We start from the raw sequence: 23,775 nt of genomic DNA on the forward strand, positions 1-23,775 counted from the left end.
GATGATAGTTCCACCTACATAGCTCTTTGCTCCAGAACTTTACTTCCATGCTTCGTTCTACTTGCAGATATACCAGAGGGAAGGTGCATGTAATTCTGAGAGACATACTGTTCATTCAGAGGGCTTTTATCTCCAAGTGACAGAATTTCTCAGGAAATCACATGTGTTATCCTGCTTTGGATCCTAAGTGGTTAAAAAGGCCGAAAATTCCTGGAGCAGAATCAAGTGTGTTTACCTAAGCTTGTCACCAGGGCAGCTTGTCAATCATTTACTGACTCAGTGCTGTCTCCTACCCTTAAACGAGACCACCAAAGTCCTTGCCTAACAGAGTGCCTACCCCATAGAACACATGCATGGTTGTATAGACGGTATGGTCTGACACCAGAGCCCATAGGCCTTTTTAACACCTAAAATACTTGATTCTTTCCGGAGTGGTAAACACCCCAAGGCCCCTATCAGCCCAGTGATTCATTAACTCGATCAAGACTCACACACAGACCTGATGCCTAGTTTCACCTCAAGCGTAGGAGGTTGTGGCTTTGCAAAGAGCCTCATTTGTTACTACCCAGGAAAGATAGTCTACTGATCCAACAAGATATTAACTGTTTCTTGGAAGAGAACAATATCTTATAGAAATAAAGAAGATGGGGTAGAGACTCCCTCAATTGTACACATTCCAGAAACTCTGTTTTTAACAAATATAGCCCAGTCTTCTTTAGTCTGATTGTAACTCCACTAGTTGCAGAAGTGGCATGTCACTGCTGCATAGACCTGTAATGATTTCCACCTCTGACAATTATTAGTCAGGTGGTTAGTGGCAGGGAGGCCTGATTCTTCTGAACTCCACTTAGGGAGCAGATTGGGCCATACACTAAACAAAGTAATGTGTGATACTCATTTGGTCAATCATTTACGGCTACAATGTGAATCCCCTCAGGTGAAGTTTGTGACTTGAATTTTTAGTGGCCTTGATGGTTAATTAGATGCAGGAATTGAGACCACTGCAGACATTAAACCCAACTTGGGATTTGGAGGAAGCTTGAGCTACCTCTCAGGGACATCTTGGATAATGATGAACTGAATTCTGTGATGATGCCCTGCAAAATGTTAACTGCATCTCTAGCTACAACCTTGAATGTGTCTATAAATAGCACATGTGACAGAGGCAGGTTTGAAGAAGGAATAGGTTTCAGGGCATTCAAATATACTGGCTAGATTCATCCATGGTGCTGTAGGCTGCCTTCCAGGTCTCCCGTGTCCTTTCTGTGTAACATCAAGCTCATACTGGAAGGTCAGTGAGGCTGATCTGGATTTTGTGTATACTGGATATTAGCAAGGAGGAGATTATTGTTGAGAGCGAGTGACGTAGGATAGGCACTGCCATTCTTTTCACACATTAGGAAGTTAAAACCATGGAAGTTAATTAATTTTTTCCATGGTAATTCTGTGGTCAGAGATGGAGCCAGAACTGGACTCATGTCTGCCTTGTTCTCAGTATGTTGTCTTTCTGATGAGTCATAGAGTTGAGCACACAGAGTAGCATAATCTAGAGTGTCAAGCCAGCATGGTAAACAATGCTCACCAACACAGATTCTGCACTGGTCCCTGGTTGTACCCTTCCTGAGATCAGTTGGGTGCCACTACAACCAAAAGGCACAAGCAGTGGACTACACACTTTTTTATGGCAGGTAAAGGAAGAAACAGGCAGGGAGAAAAAGGAAGTATGGTCTAGTGAACTCGGTTCATCCTGAGGTTAGGACTCAGCCCCTTTCATTTCATGCCATTCAAACCCCTTGTCCCTAATGTAAATGTAACACCAGAAGATGAAATGATGTCACCATATCTCTGGAAACTCAAGAGTTTACCAGCTTATGCATCCCAGCTAATGCCCACTCACCTAAATCCAAGGAATTTAGTAGAGTGAGGCTTTAGGCAGGAACCATTAGCAACCCATTCTATCAGGACTCCAATATCTACAACTACACAGACCCACGTGGGCTTGGGGTCTGAGTGGCTTATTGTTTAAGAAATAATTGAGTACAGCAACAAGTCTTCTTTTGCCCTCCAATCCCAGGTTCTGTTAACCTCACATTTATCTTAAAAAATGTGGTTACCTGTCTGGCACAAATTCCAAGGCAACCACAATTCCCAGTGTTTACACAATTAATATAAAGACAAGTCATCATGAAGTGTGGTCAGTTAAACACTGTTGAACAAAGGGTTTCTTCTTTTCGCTGCCCTGCCCATGCACAGCTCAAGAATATGGCAACAAAGGCCTTACAGGTAACGATTTGTATGTGAATCACCATGGCCACCTCCTTAGTCAGTTGGGCCCACATGAACCTTAGCTCCTGTGCTGTCATTCTTACCTAAAACATCAGAGGAATCAGAGAAAGCTGAAGTAGGAGGACAATGTCTCAGAAAAATTGTCAACCTGTGCTACACGCTAGATGAAGAAATGATAAGATGCCATTTACTAACCTTGTTTAGTAAATAAAACAAACCTATATAACTTGCCCAAATCACAGATTCATAAGCATAAGGTATCCTTTGAGTCAGGATGTATCTGGTCTGAAAGTCTGTATTCTGTGCCACCGCACAATAGGAGCTATGCTCTGCCCATCGCCAGCGTAAAGGCGTGAAGCGTCCTTTTCAAAAGCATTTACTTGGCTCCTCAGAGATGATATTTGTTCCCCTTCTCTATCCTCCATCAAATATTTTTGACCATGTAGAGGTAAAGAGCCCTCCCTCCTAGGCAAATGCCATAAAACAAACAACAATGCCTACAGATCGTATTGTGATCCCTTTGAGAAGCTGTGACAGATATTCATTCTGACCTTTGTCACACTCCTCTGTTTGCTTATTTGGTTAATTTTAATGTAATACAGAGGAAACGGAAGTTTTCATTTATTGTCACTTAGTGAGTGTGGTGACAAGGGCTCTGACATGCTGGGAAATGATTGACCATCTTTGGCTCTCTACAAGATTTTTTACAAGTTGATTTCCGTGGTCACATTGGTCGCAAAGAAAGCTCCACTTTTCCAAAACTTTCTTTCCTGTGTGTCAGTTGTTTTATTTAATGCCATAACAGCCATTTGAGATGAGCACTGTATTCAGGTTATATGCTTCCAGTCCTACTGAGAGCTTTCCTGTCTCTCTCAGTTAACAAGCCCCATGGGGCTTGAACCTCAAATTTCTCTCTCTCTGTCTCTCTGTCTCTGTCTCTGTCTCTCTCTCTGTGTGTGTGTGTGTGTGTGTGTGTGTGTGTGTGTGAGAGAGAGAGAGAGAGAGAGAGAGAGAGAGAGAGAGCACACATGCAAACACTCATGCTATGGAATGATTCTTCTACATGCTTAAAGCCTACAAATGGGAACAGTGGAGCCTTCAGCTATTTTCAGCCCTGAAATGCCAAATGTTTGGTTGCACAACCTGTTCTCAGGCTATAGAGACCCATTCAAACAGCAGTTCTCTTACTTTTGGCTACAATTCTATCAGGTCAGAGCTATAATGCTGTTACTCTAATTAGATTTTGTGGAGTAATGAAAACAATGGCAGTAATTGTTACTTAAAATCTAAGGACCAAAGTCTTTGCCCTTGTGCAAATTAAGGCATCATTGGAGTTCATGCCAGAAATAAAGAAATAAAGAAAAACACTATCCCCCAATCCATGTCCCTTGAAGTAGTTCACATTGGTAAGGGTGAGAGACCCACTAGTATCTCCACATGGTTACCTTCTGGTTGACCTATCAAAGAAACATATTCTCAGAGTTGCAACGGTTCAGGAGAATCAATAAATTTGAGATAAGCAATAGAGAGAATGAAGCGCCTATCCTGGTCCATAAAAGCTTCAAAATTGTTGCATTCCTGTCTCTAATTTCCAGCTCAATTTTCTTTATAAGAACAATAAAGGAACTGATGTAAAAATAATAATCATAATAATAATTATTAACAACAATTTATCAAAGTCTGGAGAGCTTCCCAGAATGTAAAATGAAGATGAGATTTTCACAGAAGACCTCAATCTGTATTTGAAGGCAGGATCCAGTTTAAGTTTCTCTATACACTGTGGCAACTTTCACAAAGTCTTTTAATTTATTTTTATATATAAAGCCAAAACACTACCAAAAATACTTCTTGCAGAGAATTCTCACTAAGCTGGGTGATCTTTTGACATGGCTGGATTGCTGTTTTAGAGGGTGTATTTCTTAAGAAAAACCTTGGACAGTGCCTTTGGCTGGTGCTCCAGTGAGTTTCTGAGGAAAGAGGGCTTTCATCCATGGAGCCACTTTGTGGTGATCTCATTTGGTTCCACAGGATGAGCAACTGAGAGTTTGTGGTTTGGATGCCAGTAGATTGCTAGAGGAGGGAAAATACAGAAACCGATGAGAAGAATTCGCAAGGAAAATGTGTGTGTGTGTGTGTGTGTGTGTGTGTGTGTGTGTGTGTGTGTGTATTGCAAGTCCTTGACAACCTAAAACCTGAGTATGATTGATTCTGCCAACTCCAAAGAATGACTCCTCAACTTCAAACTCCTGGATTCCACAAAATCTAACTTCTAGCAAGCGTGAACATAAGCAGAACTAATTCCCTGAATCTGGTTGGCCTCTTGTCATGCATCTACCTACAATATGGAGATTCTTCATTCTCTCTAGACATATTTTCATAGTAGATAATACTGTTGGTAACTTGCCAGATAACAGAAGCACATGCAGCCAAAGTCATCCTTATTCCAACTCATTGTTTTTCTATCTAGACTTGTGCTAAGACTTCTTTTTGGTGTCTAGGTTTAAGTATTTACTTGTGTGTGTCTTTAGTTGAATAATCATAAACATCTGTTGATGAGTTATGCTAAGTTTGCCAGATGAAATCTGTTAGATATTATTACTAAGAATAATTTTGCAGTCACATGGTGACATATGACTTTAATCCTAGTATTGAGGAATCAGAGGCAGGAGGATCTCTGTGAGTTGCAAGGGATACACAGTGAGATCCTGTTTCAAAAACAAAGTGAAAACAAAAATCAAAATTTGGTATCTATCACATATAAGAGTTTCAACTCAATCCTTGCATAAAACCCCAGACTCAGAGCTCTCTCTCTCTCTCTCTCTCTCTCTCTCTCTCTCTCTCTCTCTCTCTCTCTCTCTCTCTCTCTCTCTCTCTCTCTCTCGTGTATAATTTTAATCACTAGTATGGCATTTTTTAATCACTAATCCTGAATTTTTGGGGAATCTCAGCAAATATTTGTAAATAGTATTAAGAGGCAACAACCATGACTTTAGCAGAGAAAGTGCTTTTTAAAAATCACCTAGTGATGGGATCAAAAGTGGCACATGCCTTTGATCCCATCACTTTGCAGACAGAGGCAGATGGATCTCTTTGAGTTTGAGGACGGCTTGGTGAACAGAGACTTCCAAGTCATCCAGAGTTACACATGGAAGCGCTGCCCAGAAGAGGAAGAGGAGGAAAAGAAGGGTGGAGAGAGGGGAGGATGACAACATTGGAAGGCCAGTAAGATGGCTCGTTGCTATTTCACCTCATGATAAACATACAAAGTAGAAGGCTTTAAAGTTGGAGGAAACTGCTACACAGCACAAGTCATCATTGGTGAAGTGTCATGCAAATAACTTCTCATCTATGCTAGTGCACAAAACCCTGCTGAAAAAGATGTGAAGATAGAAGGGGCACTGACTAGGAAGTAGGAAGATGAAAAGGATCAGCAGGAGGGGAACAAGAGAGGGTACTGAGGGGCATGACCAAAACACAGTATACATATGTATGAAAATGTCATTACGAAACCCATTATGTATAACTAACATATGCTTATACATACTAATACAAACATTAGTAAGTATGGAAATTCTTTTTCTTTTCACATTTTATTTTAGAATTTAAAACATTCATTATAATAATTATCTTCTTTCATTCTCACTTTGTAATTAAATTAACATTTATCTACTGATCACAGCTAGGAATCAAGAACTAAAACTATTAAGCAAGCTAGGTAATTCTATCTTGTTATTGTTAATCATCATCTAATCTATATCATATATCTGTCAGTCGTGTGATAACCTTTTCCCTAATTATTCTGAATAGTCAGGGAGAAAAAAGCAAGCATGGGAGCCAAGTGAACAAAGACTTATCTTTTATAATGTAGGGACTAGACACTTAATCTCCTCTCAGTTATACAACCAAGGGCTGTATCCAAGGCTAGGATTGCATTTTATTACTACTAAAACTAAATTTGTTCACTGACAATTGCAAACATGTGTCAGATGCATTCTGATTGCTCTCACGCCCTATCTCTCAGATCCCCCTCCCAACCCTACCAATGCCCCTCCTCCTATGCTCATGCCCTTTTCATTGGGTATCCACTGGGAGCCCACCAGTTCTGTTAGATAATTCTAAATCCATGGTCACACAAACAGAACTGATAGGTTTCCAGTGGATACACAACTGTAATCAACGACTCACGGCCCCAGGATCCGTAAGTAGCCAATAGTTCATGAAGGAGAGGTAGGATCCTATAAGCTTATCTAAGATCCATGACTGCCTACTGACAAGCCCGGGCTTGTACAGGCCTGGTGCAGGCAACCCTTGCTGTTGTGAGTTCTGGTTTGCAATGGCTGTGTAATGCCCAGCAGATAGTATTTTGCAGTCCTCTCTCCCACCTTCTGACTTACATTCTTTCTGTCCCCTCTTCAACAGTGTTTCCCTAGTTTGGGGCCAGAGGAGCATAAATGCCTTGTTTAGAGCTAAGCACTCAATGGTCTCTTTATTCTCAGCACATTGAGCAGCCATGAGCCTCTCCATCTACTGACATTTATTGCAAAGAAGCTTCTCAGATTAAGGGTAGGGTTCTCCCGTGGTTATAAATGTAAGTAATTAGCAAGCGATTTGTCACCATATTCGTTTAGCTAAACAACTGTAGTAAGTTCTCCCGTAGGGCCTAAGTATCGGGCATGGATTCCCTTCTATGGAGAAGGCATGAAATCTAATCAGAGTGGCTGCTTTCACCCTCATAAATATATGCTAACTCATGCAAATAAAATCTTCACATAAAGAAAATATGGAGCTTCTGAAGAGCTGTCTTGGAGAAATTGACCGCTCTTGGAGAAGACTCACATGGTGACTCAATTTCCCAGAGCTCCAGTTCCAGGGGATCTTATACCCTCCTCTGGCCTCTGCAGGCTCTGCCCACACATAACTTCCTGCAAGTGAACACAAATTCATAGAAATAAAATCAGCAAATAAATCCCCATGTCCTAGATAAGTAATTCTGTACATGCCATGCACTGGGGAGGCTGGCCTCACCCATCTTTGTAAAGAAGGGGCCCTTTCAGCTGTGAGAGTGCGGTGAGTCACACGTGAGTTCACATCCGGCCGAAACCTGGCAGTGATGCTGAGCTTTGACTCTCATGTGTCACAAATGAGCGCTTCAGAGAGCAGCCGTGACTGTCATTTTCCCCTAATAAACAGCAGCTCTTACAGGTGACACGACTTGCCCGAGGGTAAAGAAACATGGCAGCGAGTCAGTTGGAACCTTGTGTATTTTAGAGGGGGCAGAGGGTGATGTGAGCAAAATGTGGACGAGTGTGGGTCTGACCCTTGTCCCTCTGAGGAACAAAACCATGATGGAGGGCTGAAGAAGACTCTCCTCTCGATTCCGAGACCACACTTGTCCCCCTGGCCTGTCTGAGCCCAGGCAGCTGCCTCTCCCAGGCTTACTCAGCCAGCTTACTGCTGACTTAAGTCTGAGCTCCTGTTCCTTCTTGTAAGCTCCATGAAAGGCTATTGCAACGAAGCACAGCACATCACGGAAGTGAGAACACATCAGAGATCTTCCCCAAGGGCCAGGCTGAAAGGGCGGTTTGCTTTGGAGATGTTCTGATTTCTCTCTTATAATCTGCAGAAATGAAGGGCATCGTGATGACTAGCAGGGCTGTGATATCCTATTCAAGCACTGCAACTCCCTGCTCACCCCTCCCCCCCCCCCGGGGGCGTTGTTTCATTCTATGCTCTTTTTCTTCCCCCAAAAAAGGAAGGCTTGGTGCTTGCTCATTAAGGCACTGTGAGTTAGTTTCTTTTCCTGTTGCTGTGATTAAATACCTTGACAAAGTGACATAAAGGGAGGAAGGCTGTTTCGGGCAGTTTGCTGGATAGTCCAGCAGCACAGTAGGCGAGTCAGGATGGCAGGAGTTGGAAGCAGCTGGTCACATTGTATCCACAGTGAGGAAGCAGCAAAAAGGAGAAAGCTGGCTAGTACTCAGCTAGTACATAGCCATTGCTATGATCAAATACCAAGATCAAAAGCTACTTGGGGCGGAAATAACTTTATTTGGCTTACACTTCCACATCATTGCGCATCACTGAAGGAAGTCAGGACAGGAACTTGGGCAGAGTAGGAATCTGGAGGCGGGAGCCGATGCAGAAGAGAAGCCATGGAGGATGCTGCTTACTGCCTTGCTCTCATGGCTTCTTCAGCCTGCTTTCTTATAGAGCCCAGGACCATCAGCCAAGTCATGGCACCACCCACAATGGGCTGGGCTCTCCCAATCAATCACTAACAAAATGCTCCAATGGTTTGCCTATACTCTGATCTTTTTTTTAGAAGTTTTTTATTATTTTAATTTTAAATAGCTTGTTTACATGTCAATCCCAGTTCCCTCTCCCTCCCCTCCTCCCATCCCCCCATCCTCCCACCCTATTGCCAATTTCTTCCACATAGGGGATATCTAGAGTCTGTCATTTCACTCAGGGTAGGGTCCAGGCACTCCCGTAAGAGTCCAGGCTGAGAGAGCATCCCTCTTTGTGTTATGGACACACGATGTCTGTTTGTATTGGAGGGATAAACACTGATCCACTGCTCAGGGCCCCATAGGTTGCCCAGGCCTCCTCACTGACTCTCACATTCAGGGGGTCTGGATCAGTCCCATGCTGGCCTCCCGGTTGTCCGTCTGGGGTCCAAGAGCTCTCCCCTGTTCAGATCAGCTGTCTCTGCTGGTTTTGCAAGCCCATTCTTTGCCATTTTGCTTATTGCTCCTCTCTCTCTGTCGCAGGGTTCCTTGGGTTCAGCTCAGTGTTTAACTGTGGGTATTTGCCTCTGCTTCCATCAGCCACTGGATGAAGGCTCCAGGATGGTTACAGACATCAAGTTCATTATCAGGAATGGGCATTCGAGGTGGTCTCTCCACTATTGCTTAGCTTGCCAATTGGTGTCATCCCTTTAGATCACTAGAGGTCACAATGGTGCCTGATCTGTCTTCTAACCTATGATTCCCTCTTCCCCCTATCCTACCCCCCCCCACTCAACCTTCAAGCACAAACAAGAAACCTATACTCTGATCTTATGCAGACATTTTCTCATGCGAAGTTTCCTCCTACCAGATGACTATAGCTAGTGTCAAATTGACTAAAAATGTTCATCACAGCTCTCTTTCTCCTTTGGAGTCAAAGACCCAATCCCAGAGAATGGTGTTACTCACAGTTAAATTGGGTTTTCACCTCACTTAACCTAATGTAGATAATTCTTCATAGGCAGGTCAAAAGTCTTGTCCTGTTAAGTTGGTGTTAGTTATTAATCAATATTAACCATCCCACATAGCATGGACAAATAGGACCCAGGGGGAGTCCTGTTCAAAGAAAGCCACTAATTGCACTAAACACCAAGGCCTGCTTAGAAATCCTATTAAAGAAAATGTGGCATTACTGTGGACCCACACTGGTTTATATTATCTCTTCAAACATACACTCCCACTGAAGAGACACATTCCAAAAGACTGAACGAGAAAGTCAAAGAGATATTAGACACAGATGTTCTTATGTCTCAGAAGGATTTAGAATCTGTCACTGCCCATTTTGCCCCATTTTGAAGAGTCTTATATATCATATGTATACATATATGTATATCTAATATACACATATACTATAATTTTCTGGGGGAGGAATCAAAGCTATGAACTCAATAGGGAGAATCTGGGTCTCCTGGCAGGATAGCCAAGTGGCTTTTTCGTACAGTAACAACAAAAGTCCTACCAAGTCTTCCTACCTCTAAACTTTCACTATATTCTTAACATCTAATCGACTCCTTGGGTAATTTCTCAGGAAGGACTATTGACAACCCAATAAGTCATGTTTAGTTGATACTGTCCATAACTGCATTGGCTATAGTCATATTTAAGAAATGATGAAACAAATAAGTGATCACCAAAAGGCACCTTAGCAGTTTGCGTTCATCTTCCACTTGGCAGAATTTACCATCAATCACCTGGAATGTGGGCCTCTAAGCAAGTCTTGGGGGATTATCATAATAACACAGAGGTAGAAAGACTCACCCACTGTGGGTGGCACCATTCCCTGGGCAGAGAATCCAGGATTGTATAGAAATGGAGAGAGTAGGCTGAGCACTACCATTCAGGCATGCATTGTTCTCTTCCCCTGACCGTGGATATATGACCAGCTGCTTCATTTTCCTGCCATTGCAATTTCCCTGCCATAATCTACTGAACCTGGAACCATGAGCTAAATAAACACTTTCCCCTTAATTGGTCTTTGTCAGAGTCATTTATTACACAACAAAAAGGAAATTAATACAACACTTACAAGTTATTGACCATAAGCATCCAAATAAAGCCCAAGAGAAGAGTGTAAACATACAATGCTACTTTGTACCATCTCTTCATGCCCAAGAGAATCAGAATGGCTGCTGATCCAAAAATATTGAGAACAATCATTTCTCAAAACCTCCATGCCTTAATGCAGCCCCACCAAGTTAAAAAATAAGAGACATGATGTTAAAATATAGTATACTTTTTCATCTGTTTTGGTAAATGACAAAATACAGGCTGGAGTGTTCTTCTAGAGTCAAGGAGTATCCTTTGCTTCTTAGTTAAACTTAGTTACTATTATTAGCTGGATTGTCTAGCCTAGTTTGTTTTCTAGTTGCGGAGAAAAGGTTGAATAGTATGAAGTAGAATTGTATTCTAAAGCCAGGTATGGAAGTGCAAGCCTTCGATACCAACATTTAGGAGGCAGAGATAGGCAGATCTCTGTGAATTTGAGATCAACTTTGTCAGTTCCAGGACAGAAAAAGCTACTCGTAGTAAGATGCTGTCTCAAAAAAAATGTATTCTATTTCCTACTTTAAAAAGCCCCCTGATTACTCATACATACAGCTGCCTATAACCTTCACTCATTCACTGATAGCCAATGAAGTCAGAGCCCATCTGCTTCCTATCTCAGTGACTGAAACAATAACAGCTCAGCCAATAGAAGTTATATTCTGGTTTTCACTGTCTACTGGGGCAAAGGGGTAGGAGACAGCATTTTAACCAGAAGGGGTTTTCATATCATAAATTTTCAAGTATTTGGGAACTCCAAGTGTTCTGCTATACTTAAGATAGGACTAAAATAAGTTACACTGTGTGTGTGTGTGTGTGTGTGTGTGTGTGTGTGTGTGCTTGCATGCACGCACATACATTTGCATGGAAAGAATCCTAATAAGACAAAGACAATAGAAAATTGTACAAGAAAAATGTCACCAGGACTCTTCCTGGATATGGATTATACAAAACCCAAATACTTTTTTAATTTCTGGAATTAATTAGTATCCATTTAAAAGACTGTCCTTGAAGAAATCTATTGATAGCATACTCCAGGCTTTAAAATTGCTGCAACATGTTTTGATCATTTTTAGAAAAGGCGTACTACAAGAACCTTTGGCATGCAAACAATTCTTCAATGATAATATAAATAAATCTCAGGGTTGGTTAACTGTATGAACTTCATATGTCTTCAAAAACTCGTGGCATGCTCAGCTATATATCTGACCACCATCTATCTGATTTGGGATGATATTATCAACAAGATTAGCTAGCGAAATTTGAGGAAATTGGTCCATGGATACAGTGACCTAAGCATCACTTGTTGGATTATGTCCATAACCTGAACATATTTTTAACTCTCTTTTGCAGATGTACTCCAACCATGTCTGCTTTTGCTTAATCTTTGGCTGTTTCCCCTAAACAGATTAGTTGAGGTCACCACACTTCCTCTTTCAAGCCCTGTCTGGTGAATCTCCAAAAATGGTAGTACGATTCCTCAGATGCATTTGTATCAAAAGCTATCAACTCCCCCACTTTCCCCTAGGCCAAGGTCATAACAGCATGCTGGAATCAAATGTTTTCCTTTGCTCTAGCATAGATCCAATAAGAAGGTATGCACAGAGTGCCTGGTGCATGTTGGACTCTGTGCTGAGATTTATAGATTCAAGATGATTATTCATGTTGACTGTTGTTCTCAAAAAGTAGACCAATGTCTCAAAGAACATATAGGCAACAAGGCAGTCATCACAGCATAGTGCAGGGCTGTAAAGGCATCAGGAAATGAACACAGCACAGGCAAATTCCTAGTGGATGGGTATTCAGGAAGACAGTTGGAAGAGCTGAGGTCTATGCACTATTTCAAACATAGTAAGATTAGAACTGGCATCCTTCCATTTTAAGAGTTCAGAACTGGAAGAAAATGCTGCTTCTTTTAAGGAATTTTCCTAACTCTCCTAAAGCTACTAGAGTGGAGATTTGTGGTAGCCATGGGTAAGGTGGCTTTTCTCCCTCGAGTGGGAAGGTAAGAGGGAAGTCCAGAGAGTTTTAAATAAAATCAGAGAAACAAAGTGGAACTGTTCCCTGAATCAGAGTGTACCTGGTGCCCATCTCTTCAACAGGAGCATCAATCTAAAACATTCTCTCTAACCCAAGCCTCTCATGCCCCCCCTGGCCACAGAGACTTTCACCTGGTAGACAGTCCTGTTACAAATCTGACCTCTACACAGTTGAACTTAATTTATCCTGGAGCAACTTTAAATTGAAATGGTGAACAAACAGAACTGGAGAAATGACAATGAAGGCTCCTGAGGTCAGCACCAGGTACACAGGAAAGATAAGTTTAGACCATAGAGTTGCCCACCCAGAACAAAGCCCAACTTTGACTTAACTGGCAAATCCAACTTTGACTTAAAACACATTTTAAACTGCGTCAGTCAGAAGGCTAAATTTCATAGCTTTCAACCTAGACTACATGAATTACTTAGACAAACATTTATGGACCAGTTAAAAACTTTATCCCCTAAAATGGTGTTGATGCTTCCTAAAGTGTGACCAACAGAGTGTTGACTTGTCCCCCTATTTTAGAAACATGTCATACACCAAACTTAATGGGACAGCTTGCATGTGAGTTTTAATTTTTCATCTAGCTTGAAACAAAGAACATATGCAAAAGTTAATTAGGGTAGATTTGGCTATATAAATGTTTAAAACTCGTTTTACAAATACTTTAAACACATATAAATAGGAACAGTAAACTGGGAGAAAATATTTGCCACACAAGTAACAGTCAAAAATAGACTGCTGCTCCTAATGAAGTGGTAACTAACCCATGTCAATAAAGGCAGAAGCTGTATGGAAAACTGGGCCTTGAGTGATTTGGAAAATCACAAAGAAGAGAGATGTATGACCCGTAATCATGAACACATAGACACCAAGTCGCATTGGCAATGAAATGCAAGCAAGCTGAAACAATAAGGTGGTGTTCCCCCTTTATTAAACTGGAAAAAATGAGTACTAAGAGATATTGATATACATGTGACATTGCTGCTGGAAGAAATGTCAATTGCTGCAACTTCAAATTAAGGACAACAGTGAAGGAGAGACAGTTCATTAGGTAAAAGTACTTACTGAGCAAGCTTGATGACCTGAGTCACACACACACACACACACACACACACACACACACACACACACACTCACTCACGTTCGCTTGCCAGATCCTGTGGCAAGCATGTGTAACCCCAGCTTTCTTCTAACCAGATAGAAAGTGGAAACAGGAGAATCACCCAGAAGCTCCTGGGCCTGGTTGGCCTGGAATTCACAACACAGATGCAAAAACCATTTGTCCCCTGACCATTACACCAATGGTATGACAAATGTGTGTTTGTACTTGTGTGATCACACACACACATACACATACACACATTAAATTAAAATAAAATAGAGGGTACATTAAAACCTATAAAGATGTCTTAATGCAGATATTTTGATTTAGCAAGGGTTAACACACCTTCAAGACTCACTCAAATAATCTCTTTTCACCAACTAAGCTCTACCTCCTAGAATCTCTACAACTTTCCAGAATCGCACTCTCAGATTGGAACTAAGCATTCAAAATATGTGAAGGCATTTCATATTCAATCCATAATAACTTCAGTTTCTTAGCTAACAAGCAAGCGTCAGCCAAGGACAAAAGTAGAAAGTCATCATTTTGTGTCAGTAAAGGCAGACCAAATAGCACTTTATTCACACTATTTTGAACAAGAATGAAATAGCAGTTCATTTAAGCTTTCTGTATAGTACAAATTGATAATGATTTTTTAAATATGCATTTATGTCCATGTGCATTAAAAATTATGTGCCATGCCTGGAGAAATGACTCACTAATTAAGAACACTTAGTGCTCACAACTCCCTCCAGTTCCAGCTCCAGAGAGTCTGATGCCCTCTTCTGGCCTCCTCATGCAACTGCATGAACATGGGATGCGTATACACACAGATACATACACATAACAAATAAATCTTTTTTAAAGGATGTATTAAAGTTTGATTCTTCATTTAGGCATTTTTAAAAGAACAATTGTATTAAACGTGCTAGGTACAAAAAAAGAATAGGTAGGAAGTAAACGCAGCAAAAATCATTAAGATGGTACATAAATGACTAAAATTCGAGGAAGTTACTTAGTGCTGGGTGTTCTCTAAAAATCCCACTTTTCATTTGGATTTTACACACTAACTCCTGCATCAGTACTTTTTTTTTTACTTTCATTTGCCATTTCCTGTTCAGTTTTGCTTGTTTGATTTTACTGGGTATGTCTTTCTGTGTGATATCAAATTTTGTTTGGCTATTTGGAGAACAGAAGTCGATTGTCTCATGAGATGCAGTAGCTCCCACAGTTGGATCCCCTGTGGCTAAAAAGCACAGTGTAGTTTCCCTCCTAAGTGTTTGATCCTGAGGTGTTGGCCTTGAATCCCGATACTATAGTTAGTTCAGAGTTCTTGGTTTCAGAAACAGACTAAGTCTGGAGCTGCAAGGAGTAAGTGAGTTGTATTGAGACAAGATCAAATAATTCACAGAATTGCTGGGGAGATGGCAGAATGAAAGACTGTGTGTGAGGGAACACAGGAAGCTAACTAGAGACAAACAGCACACCAGCAAGGTCCTGTTCAGGATGCCACCTTGGATGGCTGCCACAAAGACCAGCAACAGTAACACCAGTTGCTCCTGACTGACAGTATCCAAGGGCACATTAATCATGAGGACTCAGTTTTTTTTAAATATGGTGGTCTCTGACAAGGAACTAGAGAAGGAAAGAGAAGACTTGGGGGTTAACAAGATACCTCAGTGGGTAAAAAATGCTTGCATACAAATCCAACAATTCGAGTTTCATCCACAAAATCTACATAAAGGTATAAGGAGAAAGCAGACACCATAAAGTTGTCCTCTGATCTCCACACATATAGATCTCTCTTATACACAGACACACACATATGCACATGTGTACACACACATTATTAGTAACTTAAATAACAATGTAAAATGGAAGACAGAGGAATCTTGTAGGAGTCAAGGCAAACAAAGATGAAAATATCAAGTGATGACCCTATGAAGTCCCATCAAAGTAGCTGACCTATGTCTGTCTTTACTGCCACCTTGGTTTCTGTTAAGTGCAATAGTTTTCAAATTAAGGTATTTGTGTGAGATTAGTGACATTTTAAAAAATACTCAGACAGCTTTTTTTCTTATTTCTTTCAAAGTCAAGTTTTTGTTTTGCTTTGTTTTTCAACACAAGGTTTCTCTGTGTATCCCCCGACTGCCCTGGGACTCACTATGTAGACCAGGTTGGCCTCCAACTCAGAGATCCATCTTCCTCTGCCCCAAGTACTGGGATTAAAGGCATGTTCCACCACACCTGGTTTCAAAGTCAGACTTTAAATACGGGTTTCTAGGTAAAATTGTACTTTAAAACAGCCCAGTTGAGGTGGAAATGTCTTTTCTGTTAACATATATTGAGAAATAAGTTTCAAATGAACTATAAGTCATTTTCTTAAAAAATTACAAAACTCCATTTTGAGGATAATTTACAGATGAACTATTTTATATATCACTAACAATGTAAGATGTGTATTTCAAGAATTATTAAAATATTGCTTACACTGTGATGATGCAAACCCAGAGATGTGCTTAACTCAAAAATCAAAGAGACATTTCTGGGAAATTCTTAGACCCTGCAAAAGAGATCTGTACAGAATAAAAAACACTCATATTATTAATGTATGAATGGGATTATGGGTACACATCTTTTAAAATGATTAATCACAGGACTTGCAGGATTGCTTAGTGGATAAGGATGCTGCTGCCAAGCCAAGTGACCAAAGTTCCGTCCTAGGACCCAATGGAAAGGAGGGAACTGACTCCTGCCAGTTATCCTGTTACCTTTATATGGATGCCATAATCTCCATATGGTATTATGGTATTGTCAAGCTTTGCTACACACACACACACACACACACACACACACGCACACGCACGTCATAAAAATTAATTGTCACTATGGCTTGATATGCTTTGCACTAAATTATATTTAGAGATGTCATTCCTGTGCCTTTTGGAATCTGACTCTACATTAGCCTATTATAAAAACACTTCTCTTGTTTGTTTTCATCTCCTTCACATTTACAATGTCCTACAGGGCAGTGGTGTTAAATTTAATTTGTCAACCTACATTTAATTTTACAAGAATCTGAATCCCTTTGCTGAGTAAGCAAGAAATGCTTGGCAAGGCATTTGGTGATTTAGATTGAGAAGTCACACTTGAACTGAAAAAATATTCTGCCAGGAATATTTCCCCGTTTTTCTCCTTGTAATTTTAATGGTGCAAATGAAAGGACTGTTTTTCCTGTAACAATGGTGTCCTTGTTAAAAAGTACCTTAAAACACTGCTCAGCTATATTGACACTGCCTAATTAAATGCTTAATAGAACAGAAATGCCAACAGTTCTAAGTTCAAAGAATACAACCCCATCTCAAGTCGGATAGTAAAGGTGACTTTCCCCAGGGTGTAGCTTCATTCCCACTTGGGGAACGCTTTTTCACCAGTCACTTTCTTGCAGAGAAGCATCATTAATCTGTAAGACTTACTACAATAGCATATTATTTTCCCCAACAGAGGCTGCCATTGAGACTGCATATTATCAAGGCAGCTGTCCAATTAAATTTTTACAACGGATTAGGGGTCATGTGAGTACCTAACAGCTGTGTCAGCTAGGATAAAGCAATGGTTCCCAGATCATATGCTTCTTGGTGTACAGAACGAAATGATATATTCTTTACCCACACAGCAAGATACTGGCATTTTAAGGCAAAATCAAATTAGAAACAAAACCTCATCTAACTAAAGAGAAGCATTGTGTGAATTCAAATGGAGAATGAAAATAAATACAAAATATTAACTGCTTTCTCAAGATGGCTACTGTAGTCTCAAAGGCATGGTTAAACATTATAGAAAATTGAAGACTTAAATAAAAAAAATTGAAGCACTGAAGAAACACCATAGGGATGTAGCTCAGCAGCAGAGAGCTTGCCTAGCATGCGTGGGCCCTGAAAAGAGAGAAAGGAGTAGGGGATGGGGGAGGTTGAACAAGAGAAAAGAGAAAGCACAAATGATTTAATTCATGAGTTGTTCCGTAACAGTTGGCTGCTGTGGGAGTTTGAGAGCAAGAAACAACAGAGCCAGAGGTTAAAGAAGAAAGTTATACATTAATAACTCACAATGCCTCTAGGTGTAGTAGTGCATGCCTTTAATCCTAGCATAACATTTGGGAGGCAGAGGCAATCAGATCTTGGTGAGTTCAAAGTCAGCTTTGTCTACTTAGCAAGTTCCAGGACAGCAGGGGTTATACACATTGACTGTCTCTCTTTCATACACCTCTCTCCCTCCCTCCCTCTCTCTCTCTGTCTCTCTGTCTCTCTCTCTCTCTCTCTCTCATCTCTGTCTCTCTGAAAAATATAAAATAGGTAAATAAATAACCAGTAAAGACCTAAAGACCTTAGATACCAGTTCAAAGTGTGTGCAGAAGTTTGAAGTGACCTAGGAGATCATCTTCTACTTCAAGTTTCTTAAACTCATCTGTTAAAAAGACTTATTTGATGAGCCTTCTAGACCATGAAATTCTACAATATCTTCATCTCTTCCACTAACAAAATAATATGTGTGTGTGTGTGTGTGTGTGTGTGTGTGTGTGTGTGTGTGTACGTATGTAACTCAAATGGTGAAATCAGCAAATAAAACATTAATCATCCGGGTGCTGGTGGCTCATGCCTTTAATCCAGCACTCGGGAGGCAGAGGCAGGCGGATCTCTGAGTTCGAGGCCAGCCTGGTCTACAGAGCGAGTTCCAGGACAGCCTCCAAAACGATACAGAGAAACCCTGTCTCGAAAAACCAAAAAAAAAAAAACCATTAAACAAATACTAAATGTTAAAATAAATATAAAGTAACCAAAGTGTGTGCTTGTGTATGTGTGCTTGTGTGTATGTGTATGTGAGCATGTGTGCATTAAGTGTGTGTGTTTGTGTCTGTATGTGTAAACGTGTCTGAATGTATGTGTGTCTGTGTGTATACAAACAATAATTGACAGAACAGATCAGACAGGGGCCAGAGCTATGCCCCCATGTTTCTTACACAGTGAACCTTAGAGTGATTCCTTACGCGGACTGCACTAAAAGTATTAAAGCAAATAGCAAACCGAACTGTAACTCTGAAGCCTTTCGTGGCCTGTGCATTCCTGATTAGCGCCGTATGCTCAATTCATTTTGTAAAGCCTCTAACTGGAGACATGAACCATGAGTCTGAAGGAGTCCCCTGTGGGTTGTGTAACAAGATTGAGTCAAAGCCCTCAGTGCCTGGGAAAATGGAAACCAAGCAGATGAGGAGACTCTGTTGCAAGGAGGTAGAAGGAGGTAGAAGAGACTCAGCTGTACCTCAGAGCACACAGGCCGGTGCTAATTAGATTGTGGTGGGCCTCTGTAAGAATGTGACAGAACAAATACTTCACAAAGCAATTGTGAACTTCTTTGGAAGACCTTGAGAAAAGTAACTGAAAACTGTTTGATCCCTGAGCAAACCACAGGAAAAAAAATTACTGTGTGGGGGAAAATCTCACTCTGCAATAGAGCGGACAACCATCCCCCATCACCAAAGGGAGGCTCTTAAGGTCTCTGTGCATTCCTCTGGTTTGTGGGGGCTTCTTTTCTTTCTTTTTCTTTTCTCTTCTCTTTCCTTCTTTCCTTCCTCCCTTTCTTTCTCTCTTTATTCTCCCTCATGTGTGTTTATGTGTGTATGCATACGCTCATATGTTTTTTTTAAAGAAAGAAATGTCGGTAGTGATATCTTATTAACATTCTAAATTTTGACATTTTTTTCTCACAAATACCCCACTTTTAAAACATTGAGGCCAGTAAAATAGCTCCAAAGATAAAGGCACTTACCCCTACGACTATAACATGAGTTTGAACCCAGAAGCCATTGTGGTGGAAGGAGTCAATTATTGCAAGTTTTTCTCTGACCCCCACACATGCAAGCACACACAAATATACACACACACACACAAATAAATGCATATATGCAAGAAAATAAATATTGAATATATGATGTAATTTCATAAGAATCAATTTATAAAATTGTGTGTGTGTATGTGTTACATCATATACATAGTGCGTACGTTCACATGCATGAAGAGCAGCAGCTTTTATTCGGTATGTTTTTACCAATTGTGGTTTAAGATAGCAAAGAATTGTCATCTGCTAAATCCAGCATAGGAGTTTATACAACCAAATTTTCATGCAGGTCTGTGAGGTATTCTAAACCCAAATTTATAGGTTAAAGAAAAGCATATATCAAAGAAGCTAAATAACTTTCAGTGGCTAGAAACAAATGAAGCCAAATTTTGGACTTGGGTTGATTGCTGTCCAGAATTTTTATTTTTAATCAATAGACTATAGTTAAATGTCCATCAAGAGTTTCTATGATTATTGTTGGTTTATAATGTATTATAGAAACAGTATGCAATTTACCTGACACAAAACTTTTTGCTCTGTGTGTGTGTGTGTGTTTGTGTGTGTCCATAGTCTGTATGCACATACGTGTAGAGGTGTGCTTGCACTGTCAATAACCAGTGTCTCTTCCTCAATCCTTCTCCACACTCTACTTTTTCAACACAGCCTGGAGCTCACTGATTCATCTACACTGGTTGATCACCAAGGGATCCGCTTGTCTCTGTCTATACTGAGTCTTGGCTTCTTCCTATGTTTGTTGTTGTTTTTGTTGTTGCTTTGTTTTTCAAGATAGGGTTTCTCTGTGTAGCTTTGGAGCCTGTCCTGGAACTCATTCTGTAGACCAGGCTGACCTTGAACTCACAGAGCTCTGCCTACCTCTGCCTCCTGAGTGTTGTGATTAAAGGTGTATGCCACCAATGCCTTTTTTCTTTCTATGATTCTAAGGTTCTATTTTTAAATGTGTTTGTGTATGTCATCCACGTGATACTCTTGGGGGCCAGAAGAGGGTATCATACCTAGTTACAGGTAGCTGTGAACCCCTTGACAGGGGTACTGGGTACGCATGTCTTCTCGAACAGTAGAAAGTACTTTTAACTGCTAAGACATCTCTTTGCCCGAGTCATGGGTTCTTTGTTGAACTTGAGCTGTTAACTCTTCTGCAAATGCCTCTCATACTGCAGGGTTCTCTCTATTCTACACACATAGCTCATCTTGTCCTCTGGTGTTTCTAACTCAGACTTATGACTTTCGTCCTTGTAGTATCTCTGCAGTAAATTAATAAGCCTAGATTGCAACTGGGAATGCTGAGCAAAACTCCTTGGCTATTCAAAAACAGTTTCTGTCAGCAGGAACCACACTTGCCTTTCAAACATTTTTATTTTACCTTATTTGGAGATATAAAATGGAATCCAGAGAAACTTCCCCCTAAAAGAGGAACTTAATGTTCACAAGTCTTTGTTGAGATAAAAAAAGAAAAATACACTCCTGTTTCGGAGATGCTAAGAACGGGTCACGTTAGTAAGTGCAATTTCCATTTTTCTGGCAAAGTCAAGTAAAATTTCTCACTGTTTTTCAATGAAGAAAAACACCGTCTCCAATAACAAGTAAGGCTTTGGTAACAAACCAGCAAGTCGATGGGTTTTAGTGAAAGGTTACACAGTTACTGAGAAGCAGATATGGGAGGGGCGGGCAAGGACGGACTGTCCACACTGGCCTCTGGAAAGCAGGCCAGAAGGCAGAACAGTCTCACTCTTTTTACTTCTGTGGTGTGTTTGTGTGTGCAGTTTTTGCTTACCGAATTAAAAGCACTTAGGTGTGGTGAGGCCCAGAGGAAGGCAAAGTTTGAAGGAGCGCTCCGTGGTAACGTTTCCCTGCTTCCGGTTCAGCTGTTTAAGCCTCTAAGAAGACTGCTAGGTGAGGAGGACCTGAAGGCGGGTCAGGACAATGGGAGGGAACTGTAAACTAAGCATGCGTGCATACTGGTTCTACCCAGCAATCGCTCCCTTTGATGGAGAGTCAAGTCATTTGACTTCTCTGGCCCCCACCCCATCCTTTTTTTTTTTTTTTTTAACTTTTAAGCCTTGTTTTGATTATTTTGAACCACTGGCTGCAATTCAGTTCACAGCCACCCCATCCTTTTTTGTGGCATAAAGGACAATTTGAAGAGAATCACTCGTATTGCAAATTGAGCAAGGGGATTCCAAAACAGACCCCGGCTCTGGATGCTCATGGTGGGAGCAGGCTCTGGATGCTCATGGTGGGAGCAGGCTCTGGATAAACATGGTGGGAACAGGCTCTGGATAAACACGGTGGGAACAGGCCCAACTGCCTCAGCACAGCCTCCATTCAGAAGGGATCAGACTCTGCTGATGAAATGTATCATACAAGACAGGACTCGGGCAAATCCTTCGTCCTAAAAAGGACAGAACTCAGAAGGGTAGAGTGGGGAGAATGAGTCACTGGCAGCTGTTGAGAAACATAGTTCGACTCTATTTTTGATTTAAGTCTCTTTTATTTACCTCCAAGGCCAATTGGCTGTCAACCTTTTGCTGAGTCGGGATTATTTAAGGACTTGTTCAAACGTAGACTACTGAGTCCTGGACACAGAGTTTCTGACACAGTGGATCTGAGTGGGACTAGAGGACCTTTCTAACAAGTTCCCAGGTGACATCGCTCAGGGATACCACACTTTGGGCAATATGGCTGAATACCCAGGGCCAACTTATTTACATAAGAAACCAGTAAAACATTGTTTAAAAATAAGGTTTTCTATGGTAAGCAGAAAGGGACACTGCTGACAGATGGGGTGCAGTGTCACAAGGACAAACTTTATCCATGAATCCCCACCTCACCCATCAGATTCTGTGTATGGGTAATAGGGTCAGGTTAGATTTGAACTTGAAATATCAGTCTACTACCTGAGATGATGACTCTTCGATAGCCAGCCACTTTTCTACAGGGCAGCTTTATCAATATGAAATTGGAAACGTGATACATCCATCTTACCAGGGTGTCACAAGCATCAGTTGAAATGATGTACAGGCTTTATCACAATGGCTCAAACACAGTAAGGTCCCAACACTTTCCAGCAATAAATATTACATCATAATTGAAAAAGACATGGCCTTAGCAGTGTTGTATAGCCAACATATAATGATTTTAGTACTCAACAAATGCTAAATTTTTAATCCCATTTTCAGATTGTAGAAACTAAGGCATTGAGGGGCAAAGTACCTTTCTCAGGAGGTCTTCGGGGAGTCTCTCTGTGGGGACTCTGTGGCCATCATTCTCATGCCTGGTGTCCCAGTGTAATCCGAAGCAGATCTAGACAACCCTCCCAAGAACCTGGCGGCATGCCTCAGGATAGAAGGAGGTATTATTTCTCCAGGCCCTCCTGGAGTCTCTCTCAGCCCCTTTTTGGCCACATACTGCTGAGTGCTGTTTGTGTCTGAAATGGAAAATTTCTGTAACACAATACCCAGCTCTGATCCCCACAGAGTCTCAAATAGTCTTTTTTTTTTTTTTAATTCTAATTCTTCGCTTTGGGTTAAAATATGACTTCATGTCCCAAGCGCTCTCAGCAGATTCATAAACTCTACAGAATTCAAACCTGTCTGGTTCTTAAGAAGTCTAAAGAATTAATTTAGCTTTTCTGAAAAAGGAGAGCAGTGCGTGAGGAGAGAGGAGAGAAATGATGCTGGTGCCACAGTCTGAGAACCTCCTCTTCCTCCCAAGTGCAGGACAGATACTCAATCTCCTACCTTCCCCCTGTAACCCAGGGAAAGTCAGGAAGCCATAGCTGCCCTTAGCTTCATTACCGTCCCTGAAATGAGTGTCCAGCAATTGGGCAATGGAAACTAAGGACTTCTAAAGTTAGATTCCCTAACTCCCAGTCACTCCCTTTCTAGAAATTCAGCTCTTCACGTTATGATGTGGTCCCGGCCCTGTGCGAACAGTACAGGGAAGTCCCCCTTGAGTGGGCTCCACACGTGTTGGTATTTCTTACTACCCTGATAGATTTAGACTTCAAATCCTGGCCTAGTACCTAAGGTGACAATATTTTTCGAGCCAGCCACTTACTGTTCTACAAGGCAGCAGCGTCATTATAAAATCAGAAATGAG

The 23,775-nt window shown here is 41.1% G+C and overlaps 1 long non-coding RNA gene across 1 annotated transcript; it reads right to left on the reverse strand.

Moving 5' to 3' along the window:
• Positions 1-4,114: 4,114 nt before the first annotated feature.
• Positions 4,115-23,052, reverse strand: LOC121141939. Its single transcript, XR_005878913.1, has 3 exons — positions 22,888-23,052; positions 21,449-21,578; positions 4,115-4,356 (listed from the first exon to the last, which is right to left on the reverse strand). It is a non-coding gene; the product is annotated as an uncharacterized LOC121141939 (long non-coding RNA).
• Positions 23,053-23,775: the final 723 nt, after the last annotated feature.

Source organism: Mesocricetus auratus, unplaced genomic scaffold (assembly GCF_017639785.1).
Source record: "Mesocricetus auratus isolate SY011 unplaced genomic scaffold, BCM_Maur_2.0 Super-Scaffold_100008, whole genome shotgun sequence".
NCBI classification, from domain to species: Eukaryota; Metazoa; Chordata; class Mammalia; order Rodentia; family Cricetidae; genus Mesocricetus; species Mesocricetus auratus.